General features: G+C 40.9%; 1 protein-coding gene across 1 annotated transcript in view; it reads right to left on the bottom strand.

The window, feature by feature from the left end:
* The window catches only part of BCL9 (BCL9 transcription coactivator), an 84,039-nt gene extending 60,030 nt beyond the window's left edge, over nucleotides 1-24,009 (bottom strand). The window contains exon 1 of the mRNA XM_036873750.1: nucleotides 23,744-24,009. The gene's annotated coding sequence lies outside the window, so the exon portion shown is untranslated. The remainder of the gene's footprint in view (nucleotides 1-23,743) is intronic.
* Between the last annotated feature and the right edge of the window lie 2,728 nt (nucleotides 24,010-26,737).

The raw sequence follows: 26,737 nt of genomic DNA, 5'->3' as shown, positions 1-26,737 counted from the left end.
TGTCAACTCAATTAGAATATTTTGGAAATAAATTATCTATGATGGTGAAAAGCAGGCCAGAGTAGAATTGCTATTGTAATAGTAACATGTTAAGGAGATTTTAAAAATCTTACCCTGATTTCCTAGCTTCCGTACAGTCAATGAATTCACTTTTACAAGAATTCATTATCAAAGCCAATGGGTTTGTAAAATCCACTTGTTGGAGTTGTGTGTGTGTGTGTGTGTGTGTGTGTGTGTGTGTGTGTGTCTGTCAGGTGAGGGAGGGTTAGGAAGGGGTTGCTTTTTTTAGAAAACAAGAGAGGAAAAAAAGAATACAATATCACTTCATTGAGTCAAACACAACTGCAAACAGACAATGTTAGTATTTGCCCCTTTCCCACATTGAAAGATGTTCTTTTCACCCCTTCAGCTTCCTAACCACCCAGACTCTATTTCCCACAGGGTCCAATTCAGCCTTTTTTTCTAGCTTCCATACAAGATTAGTTAATAAAAGATGCCTGATGCAATAACCTCACATATCCAGAATCCTTCTCTGATTAGCTTTCTCCCAGCATCCCCACTACGCCTCCCCCTCCCCCATGGGATATCAGAAACATAAAGAAACCCTCATAGTTAGGTCTTAAACCTATAAACAAAAGACAAAAGACAATGAAGCTTTAGCCTCACTTTCACAGCTCCCCTCCAGGGTCCTGTGCCTAATTAATTTTGAATATTCTTTTCTTCAGGAGAGTCCCCCAAATTGAATAAACTTCAAGTTCCCCCAAACCTGGACCCACCTCTGCCTATACATATATTTGATTCTCAAGTACCCAGCTAACCCCTTTCCCAATAAGGCCCCAATGGCCATTTCACCTGAAGAATGGAACCCACAGTTGTTTAATCCACACAGATGTATGAAGGGGCAGGGCAACCACACAGCGCAGATTTTCTGGTATGCTTCCTACTTCAAATGTACCCTCTTGTTTCTAGACATGCTTTTATACCAACCACATCCTTTGCCTTGATAAATTCTTAAACTATCTCCCCCCTGCATACCTTTACAACTGTTCATATACAGGGCCCTTGATTGTAGGCTCTCAAAGAAGGTTGATCAAAGGGATAAGAATTTAAAAAACAAAACGAAACAGGAGTTTAGGGTTCTAGCAGCTTGGAAATTGCAAGTGTTATGTTGGTTATCTAGGAAAGGGCCAGCAGCTGGTAAGCGGATGGGGGTAGAAGTGGGTGGAGCTGGAGTGAAGGGAATTAAACGTCTACTGGGCACCTACCATATACCAAGAGCTGTTTACCATTTTACAACCATATTGCATATAACCCTGGGAACAACAATCCCCATTTTAAATTCCCTTGCACTTTGCTTAAAGATCCAATATTTTCATGATTTAAATGAGTGTAGAGGAAGTGAGGCCAGTCTCATGGAATTTGAGCTGATCTGGGGAATTTATTCAAATTCTCAATCACAGAATACTCTGGTTCTCAATCACAGAATACTCTGGTTCTCAAGGCAGCCAGCCTTCTAGGGCCCATGTAACTTAACAGAGGCAGTCATGGAAGGGTGTGCTCCCCAGCTTTCAGCATATCTTCACTGTGACATAGGAAGGGCTCACCAGCAGCATTTGGCCAGGCAGGAGAAGGATGCTGAATGACAATAGCAAGCAACTTGTAAATTTTGTCTCAGGCATATTTTCTTCTGAGATGGATGGTATTAGCATCCCTGCAAGAGGAAAAGAAGCCTACTCTACTACTTCTGTGTCCACAGTTAAACTGTGAAAAGAACAGTGGAAATCCACTGAAGAGTTGTATGAGCTCAAGCAAGTGATCTCACTTCCTTGGGCTTAAATTTTCTATTGTATAAAATTAGGAAGTTGGAATAGATGATGGCCAACATTCTTTCGATCCTTGATATTCTATCATATGGTTGTTTGCAATTACATTGGGTCTCAATTTCCTCATCTGAAGAACATCTAGCTTGGTTTTATCATGGCTATAGGGCTATGAGAAAGAATGGAAAAATGGAACTCAAGAAAATCAACAACAGTGCTACCCAATGGAACTTCCTGCAAAGATGGAAATGTTCTCTATCTGCACTGTCAAATTTGGTAGCCGTTAGCTACATGTTGGCTATTGAGTGCTTGAAATGAGGCTAGTGTGACTGAAGAACTGAATTTAATTTTATTAAATCAAATGTAGATGGCTACAGGTGAATATTGGCTACCATACTGGATAGGGGAGATGTAAACTTCATTTAAGCCAGAACTTTATAAAAACAAAAGAATAAGAGAGTGGTTTGAGAATTACTTCAATAGAAGAATAAAAGAAGGCATGAGTTTAATTCAGGCAGTTTACAATCAGAGCACTATTATTGTTTTAGACCTTCTAAAAAGAAGGATGGACTCTCATTTTGTAATGAAGGCAATAATAGTACCTTACACTTATATATGTCTTTATGCTCTCCAGAGTTCTTTCGTGACAATAATTTGGTCCTCACAACAACCCTGTGATGTAGAAGACAAATAATATGATCTCATTTTACAGAGGAGCAAATTGAGACCCGGATGCTTGTCTAAGGTCACAGATTTCAAACAGTAATGAAGCAATAATTTAAATCAATCAATACAGACTTCATTTCTCTGGTTCCTTTCACAGACAGTACAACCTCCAAACCTACCTCTTGCCTAACTTCATTGTGGAAGTGGTAACAAATTATACAATACTCTTAAATATGATAATAGGAAAGATGAGGAAAAGCAAGGGACTCAATAATCTACCAACTAGACCATCAAACCCTAAAAGAATCAAAAGTTAGTTGTGTCTCTTGTGAGAAAAAGGAAGGAGTGAAAAGTTAAGTCCCACTGTGTGCCAAGTGTTTTGCAGATTGTACGTGACAGAACAAATTCTATGAGATAGCATTCTCAGCAGCATTTTATCGTTGATAAAGTTATTAGTCTCAGATCACACGCCTATAGAGTGGTACAACCGGGATTCTGTTCTACAGCTCCTGGCTGTTTTCAGAAGTCACATTCACATTCAAAGGAAGAGAAAGATTCCCACCCCCTTCCCACCCTCCCACAAACTCTCCCCATACACACACCTCACCACAGAGCATCCTGCAAAGCGGGTAAGCATGCAGGCTTTGGAGTCACTGAGACTAAATTTAAACTTTAGTTTTGACATTTTTCAAGGATTTTAATGCTTCCAGTCTTGGTTTCCTCAATTGCAAAATTAGGGAGCCTTTTTACCTACTTTACAAGGTTTTAAGGTGGATTAAATGAGATAATATGTGAAAATACTTATTACAGTACCTGGCACAAGTGCTTAGTGAATGAAAGTTATTAATATTTTGCATTATTATTAAGGTGCTACAGACTCTGTGGTCAACTCTAAAAAGGTATTCCAAAACTATTTCAGACAAAGTAGCATTTTTGCTAAAGTCTACCAAGTAGACAATCTCTGGAGGACAGAATACACTCACCTGGACAATGTAGGCTGAGTCGGAGATTGTAGCTTTAGGATCAGCGATTGAGGCTGAAACATTAAAGTGATGCCTTTGCTCAAAAAGGCCCTGGAGCTGTAATATGTTTCCTGACTTTTCATCTCCTGGAAGACAGATGTCAAACCTGGGCCTGTCTTGAGCTCTAGTCCCACATATCCAAGTCTTTGTTGCCCATCTCTACCCGAATGTGACACCTGAATAAAAAGCCAACATTCTCCAAAGAGAATCCATTCATTCATTCATTCATTCATTTGGCAACTATTTATGAAGCACCTCATATATGCTAGGCTTGATTCTGATAATTGAGATATAGTGATGATATGGACACAGTCTTGGAGCTTACTTTTGTTAGAGGGGAACAGATACAATGTACACAAACAAGATCATTTCAGATTATGGATGGCAAGTGCTGTGAAGAATAAAAGCGGGATGACGTGATAAAGAGTGGCTGTGGGCAAAGGGTACAGTAATTGATTGGTTAGGAAAGGCCTCTCTGAGGAGATAACATCTAAGCTGAGACCTGACCGACAAGACGGGCCAGTTATGTGAGGGCAGAGTGTTCTGGGCATAGGGTACAGCAAATGCAAAGGCCCTGAGGCAGGAATAAAGTTGGTGCATTTCAGGGACTGAAAGAAGGCCAGTGTGGCTAAAGCTGAAGTACTGGAGAGGGTGCCAAGAGATGAGGTTAGAGTGAACCAGGGGCCAGATCATGTAGAGCTTACACTAGGCCATGGTAAGGAGTTAGCATTTCATGCTAAATGCAGTGGAAGGCCATTTGGATATTATTAAGCAGGGGAGCAATGGGATCTGATTTGCCTTTTAAAAAGATTATTCCTAATCCTGCCATCCCCTCGCCCAAACACATAAATGTAAGCACATAAGTGCATGCATCCAGTTTCTCTTAAAAGCATCATCATTTTGCCAGTTACCTGTCATGCATGAGTCTCTGCCCACCCCCATTTAATCTGTTGCCAAATTCTATCAAGTCAGCCTCTTGTGTTTCTGAAGTTCAATCCCACCGTCGCATTCCCAGTGCCGTCACCCTAATTCAAGTCCTCACCACTTCTCGCCATTACTCTAGTAGCTCTCTAACTGGTCTTCCAGACTCTGGACTGACCCTTCCACCCCACATACCACTGCCAGATAAATCTTCCAAAAGTAAAGGTCTGCTTATGTCACTTTTCTTGTTCAAGAACTTTCAATGGCTCTCCACTGCCCAAGAAACTCGATTATAATTCTCTAACTCAGTGTTTAAGATCCTTCACCATGTATCCTAAGCTACTGTTCTCTCCATACGTGCCTACATTCATCCTATGCTTTGGCTAAACTGGTCTATTTACTCTTCTTGGCACATGGCTTGCTTTTATTTATGCTGTTTCCTGGGTCTGAACGGATGCTTCCTCCAATTACATCTGTGAGATGCCTTATACTGTTCAATCCCTGGAGTCAAATGATACCATCTTCGTGATGCTTTCTCTGCTCTTTCTGACTAGATGTGAACCTCCCACAGGATTTTGCCTGACTCTTTTTAAAGCATTTATTAAATTGTTCTTTGTATTATAGTTATCTGTGTCCATGTCTTACTCTGTACGAAATTATTAGCTCCTGGAGGATGATGACTGAATCCTATTCATTTTTTATGCTTGTTAGTCCCTAGCAGAGAACATAGTGTACAGGAGGTACTTGATAAATATTTATTGAATGAATGAATGAACAAATAGACAATTAAACCTAAAATTCATCTTTAGGTGGCGTCGTTCAATAAGATGATTTTAGAAAATTATGAATAATCATTAGAGGGAATAAGAAGGGCCTAGCCCTCTAATCTTCACCATGGCATTTAAGGGCTCCCGGGAAACACAAATAAGCATGGAAATAGGTTTCCATTGTTTTACATGGAATGGATGTGAGAAAAAGTCACTTGGGAGTTGCCTGAAAATCCTGCGCTGTGTTAACAGTGCCCTAGGACACAGATTCTGTGTCTGTGGCTCCCACTACCCACAGTCCTTCAATCCCCAAGGTAGGTTTATGGGAAATAATGTAGAACCATTGCCCTTAGCAATTAATTTTGAGTTGAGTAGTTCCTTTTTAGAAAAAAAGATAAAAGTTTCAGCTAATTCCCTAATTCTTCACTGTACTATATTAGCATTCCAGAAAGACTGAATTAGTGTGTTGGGGTTTACCTCAATCAGCTGTGTCGGTGAGTTCATTTATCTTCAGCGACATTGCTTTGGAAGAAAAGTACTGAATGAACTTCCTCACCGAGCAAAGCCTTCTGTTTACGTAGAAAATGGGCACAACGCTTGCTTGGGAAGCAACAGGGCAACCTTTCCTCATTCACTATCTTTTGCTTCATGCACAGACCTTGACTCTCTTTATGAAGGAGGATAATCAGATGTCCCCATTATTTAAATTATACATATTGCTAGTGCATTGTTTAGTTGCAAACCATCGGTTATTAATTATGTCTGAGAATCATGACGCTCCCATGAACTAATGGTGCCTTGTTTTTATCACTATTTAATGGTTAAAAAGACTCCTTCTGGAAGGTTAAGGAATCCACCAAAGATCAGTCCCTCAGCGAGAGAGCAACGTGGAAGTCAACACTTCCTCAGTGTATGGCTCACCTCACGCTGGAGTGGCGCCCCCTTATGAATCCCATCCGTGCCCACACACCTTCTTCCCTACCAACAAGCTGGATACCAGTCATGATCTGAGCAGAATGGCTGGTTCCCTGGATCTTCTGTGCATCACTTCCGTTGTTTTCTTTTCCTTTCTTTTTTAACTTTACAACTGTAATTTATTTTGAAATATGAAGTCCTCATAGCATGTGCTGAGGAATGGAAATTGACTTTATTACAAAGAATTTAGGTAATTAGCTTTTACCAGCTTCTTAGAATCTCTGTTTTCTCTGGGCCTAGCTCCTGGCCTTCAGGACAAACTACTGTTCAATTGCCCAGAGGGTCCAGGAAAGAATCTTTTTTTTCAAATGCTGTTTTTGTGTCTAAGAGAGATCAACAGGAAGGAAAGCGTGTGAGTCCTACCTATGCTTAGAGGGGAATGAGGTATCCACTCTCTTAGCTGTGGTTCGTCGGGGGAAGGAGGAAGAGAGTGCATTTCTTTTATGACGTTTGGCTCCTTGAGGTCAAAAGTACTCTCCTGTAGTTCAGGAAAATGAGGTAAAAATGCCATTTCTGGATTTCAGCAAAGTAATTTGCAAGGGGTACATCCACAGGTAGAGGAGAAGTGATGTGAAAACATGGGTGCAAATCCTGGTTCTGCTTCTAACAAATGATCCTGGGCAAGCTCTTTCACCTGTCTCAGGCTCATTTTGCCTAACTGTAAAACAGGAACAGTAATATCTGGTTCATGGACGTTTTGCCCAGGTTAAATGGGATGGCATGTGTAAGGCCCCTGATATTCTTATAAACAAGATAGAGAAATACAGGCTATGACAGAAGAATTTGGTGGATTGGTACTGAACAACTAAAAGATTTCCTACGACCTCCCAACCAGCTCTGTCTTTGGCTCTGTCTGGCTCAATTTGTATAGCAATATTTTTGTTAATGCTCTATAAAACCTTTTTTAAAAATCTCATTTGTGGATGTTACAAAATTGGGAGAGATGAGTGTCAAATGCAAAAACAAAAAACAAAAAACAAACCCCAACAAAACAAAACAAAACAAAAGTCCAAAGTAAAAAATCCTTAGAAAGTCAACTCTAACAAAATAAATTTTAAATTTTTTTTTTTAATTTTATTTATTTATTTATTTATTTATTTATTTATGGCTGTGTTGGGTCTTCGTTTCTGTGCGAGGGCTTTCTCCAGTTGCGGCAAGTGGGGGCCACTCTTCATCGCGGTGCGCGGGCCTCTCACTATCGCGGCCTCTCTTGTTGCGGAGCACAGGCTCCAGACGCGCAGGCTCAGTAATTGTGGCTCACGGGCCTAGTTGCTCCGCGGCATGTGGGATCTTCCCAGACCAGGGCTCGAACCCGTGTCCCCTGCATTGGCAGGCAGATTCTCAACCACTGCGCCACCAGGGAAGCCCCTAACAAAATAAATTTTAAAGTCCAGGTTGCCTACATAGCAGTAGGTGTTTAAAAAAAAAAAAAAATAGAGAAGGAGAGTAAAGAAGAAGGGGCTGTGGAAGGAGGAGTTTATACTTCCCTGATGAGGTGCTGGAAACATCAAATGTACTCACAGGCTGTACCAAGAGAAATATTGTACCTAAAGTAAGGGAGGTGATAGTTCTCTATTCCATACGAAACAAAATGATCAATTCTGAATGCCTCTCTTTAAAAGGAATACAGACATCAGAATAGCGGCCAGAGAGATTTCTATACCATGTCCTATAAGGAACTCAGATTGTTCAACTTAGAGAAAAGAAGTCTTGGAGGGGCCCTCATACTTGTTTTCAAATACGGGAAGGGCCACGTGGTGCTAAGACAATGAGGCTAACTCTAGATGTCTCTACACATAGAACCAGGACCAGTGAGTAGATGAAAGCAAAGCTCACAAAAGGTGCACTGAGCTGCCCAAGTGGCCCTGCCCTGCTGGTGCTTCTCAGAGGTCACAGGGCTCCTTGGGGGAATGTCATGTTCGGGGTTCAAGCACCAGACAGAGACTGAACCAGAGGAACTCAGATTGTCCTTCTACTCTTAGAAATCCATGGCTCTCTTTGACTCCAGGGTCTCTCAGTGTTCCCCTGAGAAAAGGTTTTGGAGAGACAAGTCCAAAAGTAACTGCTTTTACTAGAATACATTGTTTTTATTATTTATTTTCTAAAATCTCTGAGTCCTGGGCAAGCACTGATTTCCATCAGCAGCATAGTACTATGGAAAGGGTACTGGATTTGGAGACAGACTAATTTGGGTTAAACTCCAGCTCTAACACTTATCTGCTACTTCACTTCAGGCAAATGACTTGACCTCTCTGAGCCTCACTTTCTTCATCCGGCAATATTAATACTTAATTTAAGGGTTGTTGGGAGGATTGAATGAGGTACCACATCTCACTGATTCTAAGATGCATATTTTTCACGTTCAATAGTTCTGAAATCAAGATGTATTTTAACATTGACGGTACACCATGGTTTAATTGGGAGAAGTTTTTTTTTCTTTCATAGTGGCACATAAAGTAATGTGGATCTTACAAAAATCAATTGCAACTTATATTCAAAGGCATATGCTCACATATATTAAACACTTAGCATAATAACTGGCATACAATGAGTGCTCAATACAGTGTTAATTCCATTCTTCCTTTTCTAGACAACTGCTTCAAAACCTCTTGAGGAGAAGGGAGGGCCTCAAGAATTAATTATTGGAATTGGCCTACAGATTCTCAATACAGAAAATTAATGAGAAGGTTCACACCAGATCCTATGGAGGGTTATTTCTACTCTACACACACACACATATAATATATACTGGGACTTCCCTGGTGGCGCAGTGGGGTTAAGAATCTGCCTGCCAATGCAGGGAACATGGGTTCAAGCCCTGGTCCGGGCAGATCCCACATGCTGCAGGGCAACTAAGCCTGTGCGCCACAACTACTGAGCCCGTGCTCTAGAGCCCGCGAGCCATGACTACTGAGCCCATGTGCCGCAGCTACTGAAGCCCGGGCACCTAGAGCCCGTGCTCTGCAACAAGAGAAGCCACTGAAATGAGAAGCCCACGCACCGAAATGAAGAGTAGCCCCTGCTCGCCTCAACTAAAGAAAGCCCGCATGCAGCAACGAAGACCCAACGCAGCCAAAAATAAATTAATTAATTAAAAATTAATTTAAAAGAATTAATGAGAAGGTTTACACCAGATCCTATGGAGGGTTATTTCTACTCTACACACATACACATATACTATATATGTATATATATACTCTTTCTCATCCCATTTCCTTGTCATATAAACTTTCTGTACTTTTCCAACTGTGCTTGTTCAGTTTATTTTGTTTCACACATTTTTTGAGCGTAAGGCTAAATGTTTTTGCCCACTTTATCTTAGGAAAGAGGATATCCCTGCCATCACCAACACTCTACCCGCTTCTCCAAAACCTACCATCAAGTTTAATATCCTTCAGCTCTGACTTCTTTCCTCTTCTGGTGCTCAATTCAAGATGCTTTACTTTGTCACAAGAAGCATATAATAAACTCAGTGCTGCAAGGATACATCAGTCAGGGAAATTTTTTCTTGACCCAGCTGGTCCAGAACATAATCATCAGAGAGGTTTTTATAGTCAAATACTGTGGTTGTAAATGTGGATTTTTCCTCATATAAGAATATTATCTAATCCTTTATAAGATGTTATCAAGTGTATTGTCTCACTATTATTTTGTGTTAGTGAGTTACCTGGGTTAATTACATATTACACAAAATTCACTTCTTTATAGCTGCCTTCCATTTTACTACTTAATGGTGATATATCATCTCATCTTACAGCAGTATTAGGAATTCATTTGCTAGCTCTTTCTCTCTAATCCAACTTCTGCCCAGTGGATTGGTGCTTAGGACCCTCACCAGAAGATGTGCAGCGGCAAAGCTGAGTTTTGTTTTTGATGGTATAGTCAGTTAGCTAGTTTATCAACATTTATTGAGGGCCCACTATACACCCACCACTGTGCTAGGTTCTGGAACTAACCAGAAAGATAAAAGCTAGACCTTCAAGGTATTCATCTTCTAGACCAGACATGGAACAGAAGACATACTGAGCCAGGGCTCTCTTAAGTGGCTGACACTTAACTGACTAATCTGTGGTCTCCATTCCCTCTGCAAATGTAAAGACAAGGCCCACGACATGCTGCGTGATCACAGCCAGTAGTGGCTACTCTAGCAGGCCTGCACCCTGCTACTCCCACCTGTGGAGTTGTCTGCTCACCAGAAGCCAATCTGTTTGTTCCCAAAGTTGTTTATGCTAGTTCTTCCTATTATCGTAATTAACACAATTTAATTAAAGTTACTTAAAGTAATGAAATATGAGTGCAAAAGAGATAAGTTGTTTCTATAAGATCCAAGTTGAATGTTTGGGAAAGGCACATAAAAGGTGAGTTACTGAAAATGTACTCTCAACTTAGGCGTGGGAGAGCCAACTGTAAAACATCATTAAATCTGGAAAAATCGGATTGCCTCACAAAATGTCTTTAAGATCTCGCTCCACTTTAAAGAAACTGAGACAAAATGATTGTGAAAGCCTCGGAGGTGTGGCTTATACGAGAAGTAGGATGCAAAGCACTAATGGGAGGCCCTAAACTCAAAAGACAGGCCTTGGCCCTACATCAAAAACTTGAGGGATGTTTTAAGTTGAAATAAAGGCTTAAGGAATGATTCCATCATTTTGTATGATTCTTGCTTTAACTAACTTGTTCAGCTAAGTCAGCAACTATTAACTGAATAGGGTATAAGGGTTTCTACTGTTGTTAACATAACAGCCTGTTAAGAGCTATAATACAGGGTGTGCAGGTAGACAAGATGACTTCTTCCAAGGGAGGAGAGGGCTTAGGATGGGCTCTATGACGGAGGTGAGTACTGAACTGTGTGCCCGAGGATAGAGTAGGAGTTCCTAGGGAAATAAGGAAAAGCCAGTCACTCTCCAGGGCAGATACTGTCACATGAGTCTATTTTTAGACTTTTAAAATCAACCCAGAGGCAAGTTAGCATAGGTTTGATTCTTTACTCTGTCATTATTATCTGTCTCTAAGCAAGCTGTCTGTGCCTCAGCGTCTGCATCTGGAAGGTGAGGATAATTGCAGTATGCACCTCAAAGGGCTATTGAGAAAATTACCGGAGATGACCTTTAAATAATCAGGCATTAATAAAAACAGATGCAAAATTATCTTAAGGTTTTCTGGGAGCAAGGGAATAGGCATGCTGCAGATGATTCTGGAGATGATGGAAATGTTGCATACCTCTTCTAAAATCTCCTGCCATGAGCACAAGCAGTAGAAGATTCAAGAGAAGGGAAGGTGTGGTGTAAGCCCCCAGGTGCTGGGAGCCATGTCTGCTCTTGAGATGGGCAAGACAAGTAGGAAAGCAGGAGCACTTGACAACCAGCTCTCAAATTCATACATTACCGCTCACCAACCACTTCCACTAGCTTGTTTAGTTCTCCCAGCAAACCCATAATTTTACAGATCCTTCATTTTACAGATGAGGGAACTAACTGGGTCTCATAGAAGTTAAGCATATCACTCAAGGTTGTACAGATGATAAACAGAAATGATAAAATAGAACCCTGCTCACCTTATTCCAAATTCTGTGTGCTTCCCAACACCCCAGACTGTCTTTCTCATGAGCCATTTAGTTGACAAACCATGGGCTGCTATGTCTTGTATTTATTCATCTGTTAAAACTTTTCATAGGACAGGATGCTGCAACTAATAGCTAAAATGAGGGTTGGAGATTATCAAGGATTTCAATTATCCTGCCTATCTCTGACCTCCATTACCAGGGATAATCAGAAGCTAGCTCTAGCAATTTTCTGAAACTTTCATTAATTTTAAATAAATTTATACAATGTCATTTTCCCCCCTTTATCCAAATTAAAATGTCCTTGTCTTTTCAGTTTCTCATTACAGGCAAATCCCTTGTATGTCTTGGAGACAGTCTGTTGTTTTTCTCTGGATCCTTTGTATTTCTGCTTTGTTTTCTTTGAAATGAAAGGACCCAATGCCGAATTCTGATTTTAAGGTGAAGTCATAACATCAATGTATATCATTAAAGTGTTTTATTGTAATTACAGAAATAGTCAATGCCAAATTATGTGCACTATATTATTTTCTGCATTATTCTTTATCCCATTCTCAAAGTTAATACAGCCTATTATATCTCATTCATTCTTCTGACTACGGCTGCACAGCAAGCAGATGTCTCCATTGAGCAATCCACAATGAATCCGAGATCTTTTTCCTGAGCACTTACAAGTAGAGTAATTCAGAGCCCATCAGTGAGTATGAGCTGTTTCAATTGTTCCTTCCAGTGTACATTAGCGTGTACTTGTCTACATAAAATTTCAAGGAATCACAGATACTGGAGATGGAAAAGACCAGTTTGTTTACCAAGCCTGAAGGAAGTAATCCTATCAGTTCATGCTATTTTAATAATGCTTATTAATAATAATTACAATAACTGTTTATATTACATGGTTTCTTTCATTCTAAAATCAGTAAGATGATACTTTTTTTTAAAGCAACATTTCTTTTCTAAAAGGGAAATGGGGCTCGGATATCAATGTTAACCATACCCAAAGCCAATCCAACGAAGCCAAGAATTCGACTCAGTTCAGTTCAATAAACACCTCTGAGCACCAACCACTTGTAAGGCTGGGACCCTGTTGGGTATTTTGAGGGACACATTGGTGAATAGAACCTAAGGCCCTGTCCTCTTGTTTATTACCTGTTAAGGGATTTGTGATAGTGAACACATATGTATAGCTATTATGATCATTCCAAGAAAAGTACAAGTAACATGGACACCATGGAGCTGAAGAGATTTCTCAGGCTCTAGGAATTGAGAAAGACCTTGTGAGGACTTTGTGACATTTGAGCCAGGCCTTGAAAAAAGGATGAGCATAAAGTCCATTGACAGAGCTTGGGAAAAGGGGACTTGAGCAAAGAACCAAAATAAATCAAAACAATAGATCTTAGCTGGGTTTCTACCTCACAGCGTAAAGACAAGTATGGACATTCTCACTGCAAGTGGATAAGGTACGTATGCAGAAGATGTCTACTTGGCCTCTATAAACAGGATTAACATGTGGAAACTCCATTTAATTAACAACCTGAAATAACAATCAGAACACATAGACTACCAATCATGAATATACTTATGGAGACAAGACAGAATGTTTTAAATTAGGATGTCTCAAAAAAATTCCAGAAATCCTGGTATTGTATGTAAGGAAAATTGGGAAGTCCCAATTACAGAGAAAAATCTCCAATCAAAGTGTAGATGGATAAATGACCTATCTGCCGGTACCTTAGTACTACTTAATACCACTCAGTACAGCTGAGAACTGATACTGGTGTACCATTTGGCCATTGGAGGGATTTGCAGGCCCTTGTTGGTTTGCTGGACAACTACAGATCCCCAACTGAGGATGCACAGAATAGAGGATTCCATTTTATGATTCCTTCAATAAAAATATAGGTAAGTATAGACCACAAAAATGCCAATATGCCTCTGATTTTTTCCTTTAATTTTTTAAAATTTTAAAACATTTTTTAATTGAAGTTTAGTTGATTTACAATGTTGTGTTAGTTTCTGCTGTACAGCAAAGTGATTCAGTTATACATATATATATTGATACATTCTTTTTCATATTCTTTTCCATTATGGTTTATCACAGAATACTGAATATAGTTCCCTGTGCTATACAGTAGGACCTTGTTGTTTATTCTCTATGATTAATCAGAGTAAATGTTTCTCCACTTTTAGTCAAAAAGCCTAATCTTTGAAAACTCTATTGTCTGACAATATATTACCACAGTAGTTAGCTACTTTATACCACCCTTTATAAAACCCTTGACGTGAAGAAAAAGGAAGCTATAGAAGCCTTCTAGTACTTTGATATTCGTCCCCTCACAGACCATTGCAAATGCCATCTCCATCATAAAGCCTTCCCAAGTTCCTTCTACCACCATTCCCTTCACCACCAAATTAATGTTCTCTCTCTTGATTCCACAGTCCTTCGATCCATTGCTATATGCTTTATCATTTGTTGCGTGAGCATCTATCTCCCTCCACCAGAATGAAAGCACCTTAAAGAGAGGGATTCAGCCTTATGCATTTTGCATTTCCACAGTGTCAAGACTATTTTTCACTGCCTGACCCACAATAGACATTCAACACATGTTTGTTAAATCATTTCCCCAGGTCTGAGAGACCTTATTTTGACATATTCTAATTATTAAAAAAATTCTCCCTTTGAACCCTTTCCAAAATTCGCCCTTGCTGTCTAATCACGGCACTCAGATTCAGATGCAGCATAAGTGTGTGTATGGCTACCACTATTCTTCATCAATCAGCATGTTTCTCTGGTAGTGAACTGCAGAATTATTGCCCTAAACCAGACCTGAATCTTGACTTAGTCACACTCACATTCATCAACTCTGTGATTTTGGAAAACTTTAGAGTCAGACTGACCTAAGTTCAGATAGACTTACACACAAGCTCTGATTTGTCACTTACTAGTTGTATGACTTTGGGCAAGTTAAACTCTCTAGACCTTAGTTTCCTCTACTATGAGATGAAGACATGAATAGCACCTATCTTGGTTTAAATATGACAACACATGGAAGGGTTTAGCTCAGTGCTTTACACATAGCAAATACTCCATTAAGTATTATTATTGTATCCTCATTCATAAAGTAGAAATAACACCTGAAACTTATATAATACTGTACCTGTACCTCAATAAAAAATAGAAATAATAATACAAGACCTGCAGGACTGCTATAAGGAATAAATGATATGACAAGCAAAATTTTGCCCAGCACATTGTTTAGTCAATGTTTCCTTCCTTCCTGTGTGCTAGAATAATTGCTACAATTGACTGAGCACCTATTACATTCTAGGTAATGGGTACCAGTCACTTTAAATATATTATGCCATCTAATTTAATTCATATAATAAGCTATTGAAATAATAATCATTAGCCCTATTTTACAGATGAGTAAATTGAGTTTCAGAGAGAATAAATAACCATCCCAAGGTCACATCACTAGTTGATGACAGATTATTCCAGAAGAAGCTAAAGATAAGAGGAATCAAGTACAGAACAGAGAAGCAGAGGAAGAAAATACAGGAAGAGAATATAGGCAGAAACTCCTTAACCTTAGTATTTCTATTTGTCGTCTAGCCCCCAATTCCAGGATGATGCTTGCTTTTTTTTTCCCATGCCTTGCAGCATGCAGGATGCGGGATCTTGGTTCCTGGACCAGGGATGGAAACTGTGCCTCCTGCAGTGGAAGCATGGAGCCCTAACCACTGGACTGCCAGGGAAGTCCTGATGCTTGCTTTTTAAACTAGCCTCTGGGATCCATACCAATATAGTCTCCCTTTCACTATTCACCTACTTTCGTTTTTAATAAATATATGAAATGATGTCACTCATTAAGAACTAACTCTAATACACTTCCCTCTCTCAATTTCTTTCCTGGTTATAAATTTGCTATTTGTTCCCACGGTCTTCTTATTTCAGTTATAATAATCATCATCCATGAAACATTTTAATTTTTAATAATCTGGTTATCCTTAATTTCTTAGACTTCCATAATGGACTCATAATAGACATGTCAAGTACATTTGTTGCCAGCTACATGGAAGGGAAGATGGCCCTTCCATAGTTCCTACTAAAAGGCAATCCAGTTTTGTACCGAACGACAATCCCCCGTTCCCACCCACCTCCTTTTGCTATAACACCCTGGACTAGAGATGTAGTTCTGACCCTTGGGCAACTCCAATCACAGGCTGGTTAAAGTCCTGTAAGGAAGGGCAATGGAAAGATGAGTTGGATTCTTTCTTGGGAATCTGAATTAGGGAATTCTGAGAGAATGAAGCAATTAACAGGGAATACTACAAATGAAAGAATATAAGGACAGAAGCTATGAGGAAGAAGCCAGGAAGGAAGTAAGGTAGAGATGGTAGGGTTTTGGACATGGGGGATCTTGGCAAGTCAAAGAAGCAACAATTCTGTGTAAGCAAAAGCTATGAGATTGAGAGCGGTTACTCAGAATAAAGCTAGAAGACCAAACCAGCAGGTAGCAAAAGGAGCCCAAGTAAAGCAGACACACAGTGAGAGGACGGGATGGATAGAAGACAGAAAGTTGTCCCTAGAGCTGCTTCAGTAGCTGAAAGATTTCTAATTCTGATTCCAGGTTCCATCTGTGAGCATCCTCACAATGAACGCCCCTTTTCTTGAGGAAATTTCAGTGAGTCAGTTCTTTGCAACCGGCATGCCTTTTCTAGAGGGTTCAGCACTTAAAACCTTTTTTAGAAGATGAAAGTTAAGTTGTACTGTTCCCCTTCTTTGTTTCAGATGGGTCACAGTTGCGGATTCATAGAAGTCAGTCACTCACCTTACTACCCTGATTTTCCCGACTTCCTCAAAATATTTCTATATTTTCCCTGTTCTGAGATAGAAGAAAGTTGTCTTCAGCTACTACCTAAATATCAAGACAAATTTCACCAACTCATTTATCACCTGATTCTTTGAAACAAAAAATAAACTCTTAGGTAAGGGAAGCACAAGATCCAAGAATGGGAAACATGACAAATAAGCTGTAGGGGAGAAAAACTGGACATCAGAAAAAGGAGGATTCAAGGGTATAAAAATACTTCGTTATGAATGTGTAACTTATTCTTTGCAAAGGGGGAGAAGAGTGAATACCCTAATATAAGAAGTTTCCATTTTTTAAAATGTGGGACATAAGATTGTATAATTTAAGATTTTTACCTGTCATTCTTTTTGTATTTAAATTTATTAAGAAGCTATATTTCAATATAAACTGTTTATTCATTCAACAACATTTATTGATCACCTGCTCTGTTTCACCCTATGCTAGGCATTAGGGGTACAAAAGCCAAAGACAGCCCCAATCCTTGATGGGGCCACGGACCAGAGTGGGAGCCAGATGATTCCAGTGCAGCGTGATAAGGGCCACATAAGTGAATGCTTAGCCCAGGAACAGTGGAGCAGAGGTAGGGTGGTTTGGGTCTAAGGAGCTTTCCAGAAGAAATGCCCAGGATCAGTTTTAAAGGAGTAGCGGGAGTTGGCTTGGAAAAGACAAGGCAGAAGAATGTTGCAGGCAGAGGTGCCTGGGCACCAGCACAAGAGCTAAAATCCTGCATTCTTTAGAGTATGGTTGCCTTAAACAGCCCAGTATGTCATGGATTTCTATACAATAAATCACCACTCCTCAGAGCAAGTGTGCCCTTGACCTGCATTCAAAAAGTCCCTTGTCCACAGACCCTCAGTGAAATTTTCCTCCTCAAACATATACTGACTACACAAGCCCCAAGGGTAATAATAGACAGTCCAATATATCTAGTATTAGGCAAGATAAAGCTACCTCAAGATTCACAAGTTTCTCTTCTGAGCAAATGATGGCTTGGCTTCTTTCAACCACCATTACTGTTAATTTTGAGTTTGTGAATTTATTTTTCAAGAAAAAGAGTGATTCTGGTTTTCATGGAAATCATTTCAGTTCTCCAGAGCTTTAGATTAGAGGCATGCTGAATCTTTAAGTGAATAGCATAAAAATGCTTTTGATAATTATTTATATCATTAAAAATTAGATTGACAGCAATAATACATAGAGTATTACTTTCCATCATAGTTTATCATTTATCAATAACCAAACACTACACATATTTCTAGAGAGTATATTCTTACATTCTAAAAAGCGTGCCGGTATACTATTTCACAAACCTATTCCTGTTTCCCATCTTTAAAGTCAATAATGTCTTTCTCTTATGTATCTCCTTCCAAGGATTGTTATATAAGGTTAAGTAAGATATCCAATGTCAGAAATTTTAAGCTATCAAGAATAAAAGAACAATATAAGTGAAAAAATTATTATATGTGGTTTTCAAAATTCTCTTCCCTAGTTAGAAAGTAATTATATATTATATACTATTTTTTTCCAGATAGAAATAAGACCAATTCAAAGAGAGTCAGTGATTTACTAATCATCAAAGCAGCCTTGAACTGGTCCCCCTTGCTACAAGGAAGATGATATTTCTAAAACATGGCAGAAGAATTTACTCTGGGGTTCTAAAAATTGCATTAAAAGCTACCATGTAAAATTTTTAAATTATATCTTTTCAAAGCTTTAGCCAATTTCAAATGAATAGTGCTTGGAATTACGCATAGAAAACATGCTTAATAAAAATGTCATTCACTCTGAATGCTCTTTGTCCCACTGTTGGCCACATTTCAGAAGCAATTTATTACTCACATCCTAAAGGCATCATATATATATATATATATATATATATATATATATATATATATATATATATATATATGTATATATATATATATGCACACATACATTTATTTATTTATTTATCATTCTATCAGCAAGTCTTCAGCAATATCCTTCAGGAGTTGCATATCATAAAGATCATCAACAGTCCTGTCATCCCCAAAAGCATAACATTAAACATACAGCATGTATCATAAACACTATAATTGCTTAAACTGGTCCCTTGCATCCTCAAAACAACATGTAAGCATAATGCAAAAAGGAACAGCACAATTTCTGTGAAAAAGCTGTGAGAATGGTGAAGCTAAGAGATGTACCCAGTGCCCGTCCATTTTAAATTCATACTTATTATACAGGAAGACATGCATTCAAAATAGTTGATTCTTTTGAAAATGGTTCTTAAGTCTCCTTGCACATGTGCCTGCATGCTGACTGGCAAATTCTCTTAAAATCCATAAGTTAAAATCCCACTTTTTCCTATTGTGCTTTTCACTTCAAAATGTCAACATAGTTTGGGTGTAGAGGAATTAATCCCATATATCCACAAAAGTCACATTTCCCCTGTGGTAACCATAGTTCTTGAACTGGGCCTTGTGTAAGGTGACCAAAAGACCGGATTCATGGAAGATCCTATTCATAGAATCAGAGAAATACTCAATAATGCAGCTGGAAGGAAACAGAGAGGATTTAGTCCAACCCGTTCATTCTAAAAGAGGTCCGGAGAAGAAGAATGGGGAGTCCTAGGTCATAGATTGGCAAAACCAAAACCAGAAACTGGTCCAATGTACTTTGTAAAAAAACATGTAATTATTAAATAAGAATTGGGGATCCCTCTCTTCTGATCAACATTCTAAATCTTAGTCTTTAAAAAGGGGGCCAAAACTAAAGCAATTATTTTAATGCCATGTCAACACAGTACTTTTGACCTGAATATCATGGTGATTTGGTGACTGCCTCACTCCTTTGCTTCTCAACTCTTGAAGAGATTTAACCTAATGGGGAGATTTAATCAGTTGGCCATCTTGCCCCTTATGTTCTTGTGAGTCCTTGGATGAGACACATAACCTTACTCAAATATAACAGAAGGATAACAATATACTTAACTAAACAATGTTATTTAATTACAAGAAAGGACTAAGCGATATCATTTTAAAGTGCATTAAAATGTCAAGACTTAAAGGAAATGTAGAAAATTTCCATTTTACATCTTATATGTATGTCTCTTTGGGAGTGGGCGGGGCCACAAAATTTCCTTCAGTAAAACTACATGCAAAAGCAGTGCTTGTAACCAAGGAGTTTTGGTACTGTCTTCCATGTTGTACTGGTCTTAACTTCAGTAGGACTAGAGGCTCTAGCACTTTTATTTATACAAGTATCCACACTCTGTACCTTTTACAATAGCATCACAGTCTTCATTCTTATTCCCCCCGAGTTAAGGATGACTGGGATCACTGCTGCCTGGCTCCCCAGTTCTGTTCAATCTTTTCCCCAACCAGATTCTTGTTTTCTTCACTTCTTAACTCCCCACCCAGATTACCCCTCTCTTTGGATTACTCTTCCAAGGCAACTCGGAGCGCCTCCCCCAAAGGCAGCTCCCCAGTGAGTAACAAGCGGGGTTGGGGGGAGTGTCTCGGAAGTGATCAAATACATGCAGATGAAGTCATACAGCTCACAGGAGAAGGCAGTGGCCACAGGTGCCAAATGCAGGCGACTACCCAAGCGCCGGACAGGGCAGTTGCGACAATGTGGGTCAGCAACCTCACTGCGTAACAATGTTGGGTGCGTAGAAATGACTCTTATTCACACGACTTGACCACACAACCTGTGTGTGGTCTCAAAGTATAGGCGCCAGACCTAATGATTTATGTGGGGGGGGGGGGGGGCATATCTGTCCTCCTTTTAAACTATGAAATTAATCTTAAAAAAATGGATTGACAACATTGAAGACAACACCTCTGAGTACTGAGAAAGACACGATGTAGAAAATAGTGATACAAGCGTTAACACAAATCTGCCTGCAAGGAAATAACTGGCATTTCAATCAAATATTCTCTCCAAACAAGACCGTAAGTGGGGTGTCGGGGTGCTCCTACCTTTGACCTCATAAAACGAGTAAGATTTTCATAACCCAACCGAAAGGCGACCCATGGAAGAGATTTTAAAAATGTTCTCCCTTTATAGATATGTGTCCTTGTTGGTAGGGATGGGCAAAGCCATTTCATTACACTACTATCTTTGCAATTCCAAGATGACAGTGATAACGGTGGAGTGGCCTGCAGCTAAGTGTTTCGTATCAACTGGAAGAACTATGGAACAAGTACAGTGAGACAAGAGCCTCACTAACCACATGTCCCCCGCCCATGCGCATCTGGTTTAACAGTGCACAGAGGCTATAGCTAACGTGAATCACCCAGATAATGACAGTTATATAGGCTGGCTCACAATGAGTGTGAACTTGTTTAATAGTACAAGTGTAAAAGGGTTAGCAGACGTTATTTGTGTCTCTGTTGTATTGTGCGGAGGAGGGTGGGGGGAAAGAGAGAGAGGGAATTTTCCGCTGTCTTTGGAAACACTGGACTCCATGTGAGTAGGAATGCTACCAGCGGAATGCAAGTTGGCCAGGGCAAGAAGAACTCAACCACAACGGCAAAAAGACAGTTAGCTTATGCCTAGTTACAAACTTCAGGTCAATGACTTATACAACTTTATGCCCTGCATTATCGTATCTGCATGCTGTTCAATGTATATTATCAATCTTCTAACTACTAATTTGTTTATGCAGTTAACGTTGATTCTACCACCAAGATTGCAAGCTCCCTGAGAGCAAGGGTGCATCTGCCTTGTTCTTTCCTACATCCTCAGTGCTCAGCAAGGTGCCTGATACATAGCAAGTGCTCCTAAAATACTAGTTGAATAAACAAATGAATACACGAATGAATTCATGCAAATTCATGTTGTGACACATGTTTGCCACGTTTGTGCCTTGAGCAGGGCTGAGTGTGCTGTTATAACAGAGCACAGCAAAAAGAACTCCAAAAGGTGCCTATCTTTGGCTGGCCCAATGCTGGGGTAGGCAAAGTCAAGTGTGGAGGCCAGGTAAGGGTGGCTGGCATAACGACTGACACGCAGGGCACTCTGAACCCCAGGGTGTGATCCAGATGCAACCACAGCTGCATTGAGCCCCCTCAGATCGGTGCTGATCTTTCCCGGGCTTTAGTGCCCTCATTTAAAACTTGAGGAATAACCTGTCTTTTCCCTTGCAGTTCTGAAATTCTAACCATTTAGGAAGATATCTGGACCCTGAAATCTTGCCAGAGACAAACCATGGTAAGACCTTCTGCTTACAAAGTAGAAAACAATTAATTTCTAAACTATGAAGTTCCGTTCTAGTTCAATGAAACATTTTTTGGGGGTAGGGGTGGCTTCTTGCCAGATCCAAGCCGGTTAATACCTTCCCTTCATCCTTTCCCACACCCAGAAGTCAGGTTCTCTAGGCCTCAATGGGAAGAACATAAATATTCTCAACCAGGGCTGGCGCTTTGCTTCAATCTCTAGCTATCACAGGGAGTCGGTCTGATAAACATTTGCAGTTAGAATGGAAGGAAGCACAGCCTCCCAGACTTTTACAGATTTTTTTTTTTTTTTTTTTTTTGGACAAGTAGCAGAGTCACAGAAAACCTAGAATTAGGTAAGAAAGCAAAATTCCTTCAGAGAATTCAAAGAGAGCTACAACTGAGAGCCTTGAAACAATCACTGTTATAAGAACTGAGGAAGGGAAACCCACAATTCAAGAAAATAAGCAGACATTTTTTTTTCTTAAAAAAATTTTTTATCTGACTATTAGGCACCGATTTTAGTCCTCTACTCCCATCTCTCAAGATGTCACTTTAAAAAGCACAGGTTTTATCCACAAAACCACCAGCGAGTAAACAGCCTTCACATTCTTACCCTCACGCACACAGTAAGATATTTACTCTCTGATAAACAGCAATTGTAAATAAATCTTGTTTAATCTCTAAAAGCCAAAATAAAAATCTTTAACCTCCAAGGTAGAGTTTATAGATGTGCCTAAATGCCCTGCCAGCGCCAGAAAACACAAGGTCTTGAATAAACTCCTATAACGGGAGGCATATTTTCTGTCTCAAGCATCTTACATTGACCTTCTTTTTAAAAAAAATATGTACCAAGGAGGAGGAAAGGGGAAAACCCAACCCCTCCCACCCCATTCTCTGTACAAATCGGCCGATAAATCTAACGAAAAGACACAAGAGAAAAGGACAGAAGCCAACAGGTGGAAAAAGGCTTTTTGTTTCCTTAGAAATGCTCAGACACTTGATCTGTGTTCCCCGGTCTATTTGTCTCAGGGTGTCTTAATGATGGTTTTATTATCGTGATGATGATGATCAAGAACAATGATAACACTTCTACTTTGTGATTCCACAGCATTTCTAGCTCGAAGCTTTCTCCACGCGTTTGAGACAGAATGGTTATGTGTTCCGTTTTACCAAATCCCAGGGAGGCATGCAGCATCCCCAGTCGGCTCTCTGGATTTTACAGCCGGGGAAACTGAGGCACGGGGCAGCCCACAGCTGCTTCACGGTCCCTACCACCAGAGAAATCCCTGAGACGGGAAAAGTTTCTGGATTGTCTGGTGGCAGAGTTCTCTTGCCCTCCCTCCTAGCCTGCCATGCCGCTCTTCCTCGGAGCGTCTGGGCTCGGGTGGTAAGGATTGGGGTACCTCCCCTTCACGACGAGCCACGCCAGGGCAGGGTGTGGGAAGTGCACACACGCACACGCACACAGGCACACTCGCACACACAAAGCTCCGTGCAATCTCTGCAGGCACTCGGCAGAGCCTCAGACGGCCCTTGCTCAGCCTGAGAAGGCACAGCTCAAGCTTGCAAGGAGGCCTCCTTGGGCTCCGGGCTGGGGCTGCTCTGAACGAGGGCTCTGCCCTTCTCTCGCTCTCTTTCAGGCTGCTCTCTCTCTCTTTTTTTCCCCCTCACACCCTCCACCCTCACACCCTCCTCCCATCCCTCTCCATCCACCCCTTCTCCCCCAACAACCCAGAGGCACAGATCGTGTTACTGGGGTTCCCTAGAAAGAGGGGCCATCCCCAGCCCTGAGCGCCTGCGAAGACTTCCAGGGGCAAGGCTAGAGCTCCAATTGCAGGACCCCAGCGCTCGTCCTGAGCAGCGCAGAAATGAGACCCCGACTTCCAGGCACGGGCGAACCAGCCTGCCACAGAAGAAGGAATTGTTAGGGCTCTTACCTTTTTTATGAGGAGAAATTCTGGAGAATCATTTCAGAAACTGAGGGGGGAAAGTGAATGAAGACAAAAAAGACCCTTTTCCTGCAATCCCTGGCCTCCTGGTATCAAGACACTAGGACAACATCAAAGCAACTTAGGGGGAACACTTTAGGGGCCTATTGTCTGCTCTGGTCTGATCTGTTTTTCTTCTGACTCCCCCTCTTGCTGCGGTGACACTTGGTACGGCCCAGGCATTCATGCCAAGTAGCTTTCACACATGGAAGCTTGTCTCAAGCAATTGCTGACAAGCCACAAACAAGACATTCTCCCTCCCTTCTCCGCGCCCCCCCTCCTCCCCCCTCCACCTTTTCCTCCCCCCCCCAACCCCCGTCTCCCCTCCTCCTTTCTTCTGAATGCAAACTAAAACTCTCCAGTGACAGGCAGGCTCGCAGGCTTGGCCTAGCTGCGCACGCAGACACACACACACACACACACACACACACACACACACTCTCTCTCTCTCTCTCTCTCTCTCTCTCTCTCTCTCTCTCTCTCTCTCACGCAAGCAGCTCAGCTAGTTGCTGCTGCACTGGTGGAGTTAAGAGACAGGAAAAAGCCTAGGCTGAGTTGGGGGCAGGGAGAGAAAGCGAGAGGGAGAGCGGGAGAGCAGCCTCCTGTGTCCTGGTAAAATGGCAGAAGAGAGGTGAGCCCTCTGCAAAAACAGCAGAGGCCACTCACGTGTGCACACAGACACACACTGGGAGGCAGTCTGAGCTCCAGGAAGAGTGAAATCAATGACTCCACAAAGGAAAAAGCCTTGTCCCGTCAGCTGCAGCTTGGGGGAGTGGGGAGATAAGAGAGTGGGTGGACCCAGGGCTGGGGTTTCTGTTGAATGTTTAGGTGGTTTTCTTCTTCACAGTAGAAAAAAAAATGTGTTCCCTAAGGATCTAGTCTTTCTTCACTGCATAATGGAGTCTAGAACCGAGCTACTAGTTAAAATAAAACCAGGAAATCCGGTAAATGTGTGAGTAAACTTAACTGTGGGTTCAACTTGTACCCAAGATATTTTTAAATGGAATTAAAAAAAAATTTTTTTTTTTAGCAGAAACCCTAGAGAGCAGTAGCAAGGAGAGTAGTAACAAGTAGTATAAACTCTGGGAGCTGTGAAGTGTGATGCTAAAGTTACTGATTGCCAGGCTGCTGGAATTTATGGAGGGTGGGCACTGAGAGTTGGAGGGGGGAAGGGTGAGTCTCTGTGAGCAGTTTTCGAGGAATGAGGGGGGAATGAGGTAGGATAATGAACATGGCAAGAAGCAAGCAGGAATTTGATTGGTGTGGAGGGAGGAGGAAGGTGGGGGTGTAAAGGAGGGAAGAGAAAGAGAGGAGGAGAAAAACCACCGCATTAAAAATGAAGAAGAAAAATGGCAGCCCAGAGATTGAAACATGCGGAGTAAATGAGATGGCAAAAGAAGGCATAAAACGTGAGCAAAAAGGAGCACAAAGGATGTGCAAATTTGCAGATGGCATGAAGTCAGGAGGGCCAATCGAGATCAAGAAGAAGGACGGGATGATTATGTGACATTCATATTTTTAGCCAGTTGTGGAGTTATAAATCTGACAAGGTCTTCTTCGCCTGGGCCGGGATGGTTACCCTTCTACAAGCAAGACCTGAATGGAAGCTCAGCTCCTAACTGGAGCTACCAGATCGGTGTTTTGCAGGAAGGTTATTTATATTCCAGTCCTCTGACGCTTCCTCTACAAAATGCAAATTATGTCAACACACAACACTCATTCCTTCGTTGGGGTACAATAAAGAATAAATTATGACTTTTTACATTTAATACTAGCTAAATGGCTCGTCACTACCTAAAACTCACCACATCAGACACATCCTTGTTCCTGCTACCTTTTCCCCTTAGTTTGCTTCTCCATTATGGCTGATGCCTAGAACTGTCTGTTCCGACCCATATTCACGATAATAATGGTGATGATAATGAAAATAATTCCTTTTGATTGAGTATTTACTTGATTCTCAGCATTTTTCAAGCATTTTTTACCATGAAGTCATTTCTATTAAGACCACGTCTATCTACAGATGATAAAAAATGAGGCACAGAGAGGTTAAATAACTTGCCTGAGGTCCCACAGCAAGGTAAAGATGGAGCTGAAATCAGACTCAGGTCTGTGTGATTCTAAAGCTCCAGCATTTACCCACCATTTTATGTCCTCTGACCTGAGTAGCACAGGTTCTCCATGGCACCCCAAGTCCACTCAGCCATATAAGTGCACGGTTTCTTTCTGCACCCCAGAGCTAGGTTTGGATCCTCTCACTTTGAGCCAGGGGACCTTCTGACCTCTCCTTAATGGGCTACTGAGTCACCGTCCACTTCCAAGTGGTGGTGACTCACTATATACAATGAGGCCTCCTAGTCAAGAATTGCATAAAGGGTCAACTTGACCTTTAATGACTGTATGATTTACAGATTGCCAGGCAATGGAGAAAGGCAGCTAAGACCAGAAAGGCTTCCCTTCCTTAAAAAAATTTACAAAGCAAACTAAGAGCACCCACAAGGTGTTGATGGTAATGACGATGATGACGAGAGCTAACATGTATTAAGCAGGTATCTATATTAAACAACCCCATAAAGTATAAACTATTATTGCTCCCATTTTCCAGAAGAAGAAGCTGAGGCACAGAGGTTCAGTAACATGCTACATTCGCTCAGTCAGGAAGTGCTAGCTGAGCTATGGTCCCAGGCAGCCTGCCTCCCCAGAGACCGTGCTCTCCCCCACTCTGCTGTACTGCTGAGGGAGTGAAAAGAGTAGTTCCAATTATTAGAGTGAAAATCTAAGCGCTCAGTGAGAGAAAGGGGAGAGAGGCAATAATAATCCTCATATTTTCACATGTTCTCCATGAGTAGCTAATGAAGAAGAAAGCATGTACCAGGGCCCCCAAACAGCCCCAGTTTTCTAATTCCTCCACAGTCCCACTTGGCAGAGGACAGAGAATCTCCA

Source organism: Balaenoptera musculus, chromosome 1 (genome assembly GCF_009873245.2).
Source record: "Balaenoptera musculus isolate JJ_BM4_2016_0621 chromosome 1, mBalMus1.pri.v3, whole genome shotgun sequence".
Taxonomy (NCBI): domain Eukaryota; kingdom Metazoa; phylum Chordata; class Mammalia; order Artiodactyla; family Balaenopteridae; genus Balaenoptera; species Balaenoptera musculus.
Note: the sequence above shows the minus strand (reverse complement) of the source record. Positions and strands in the feature narration are given on the sequence as shown.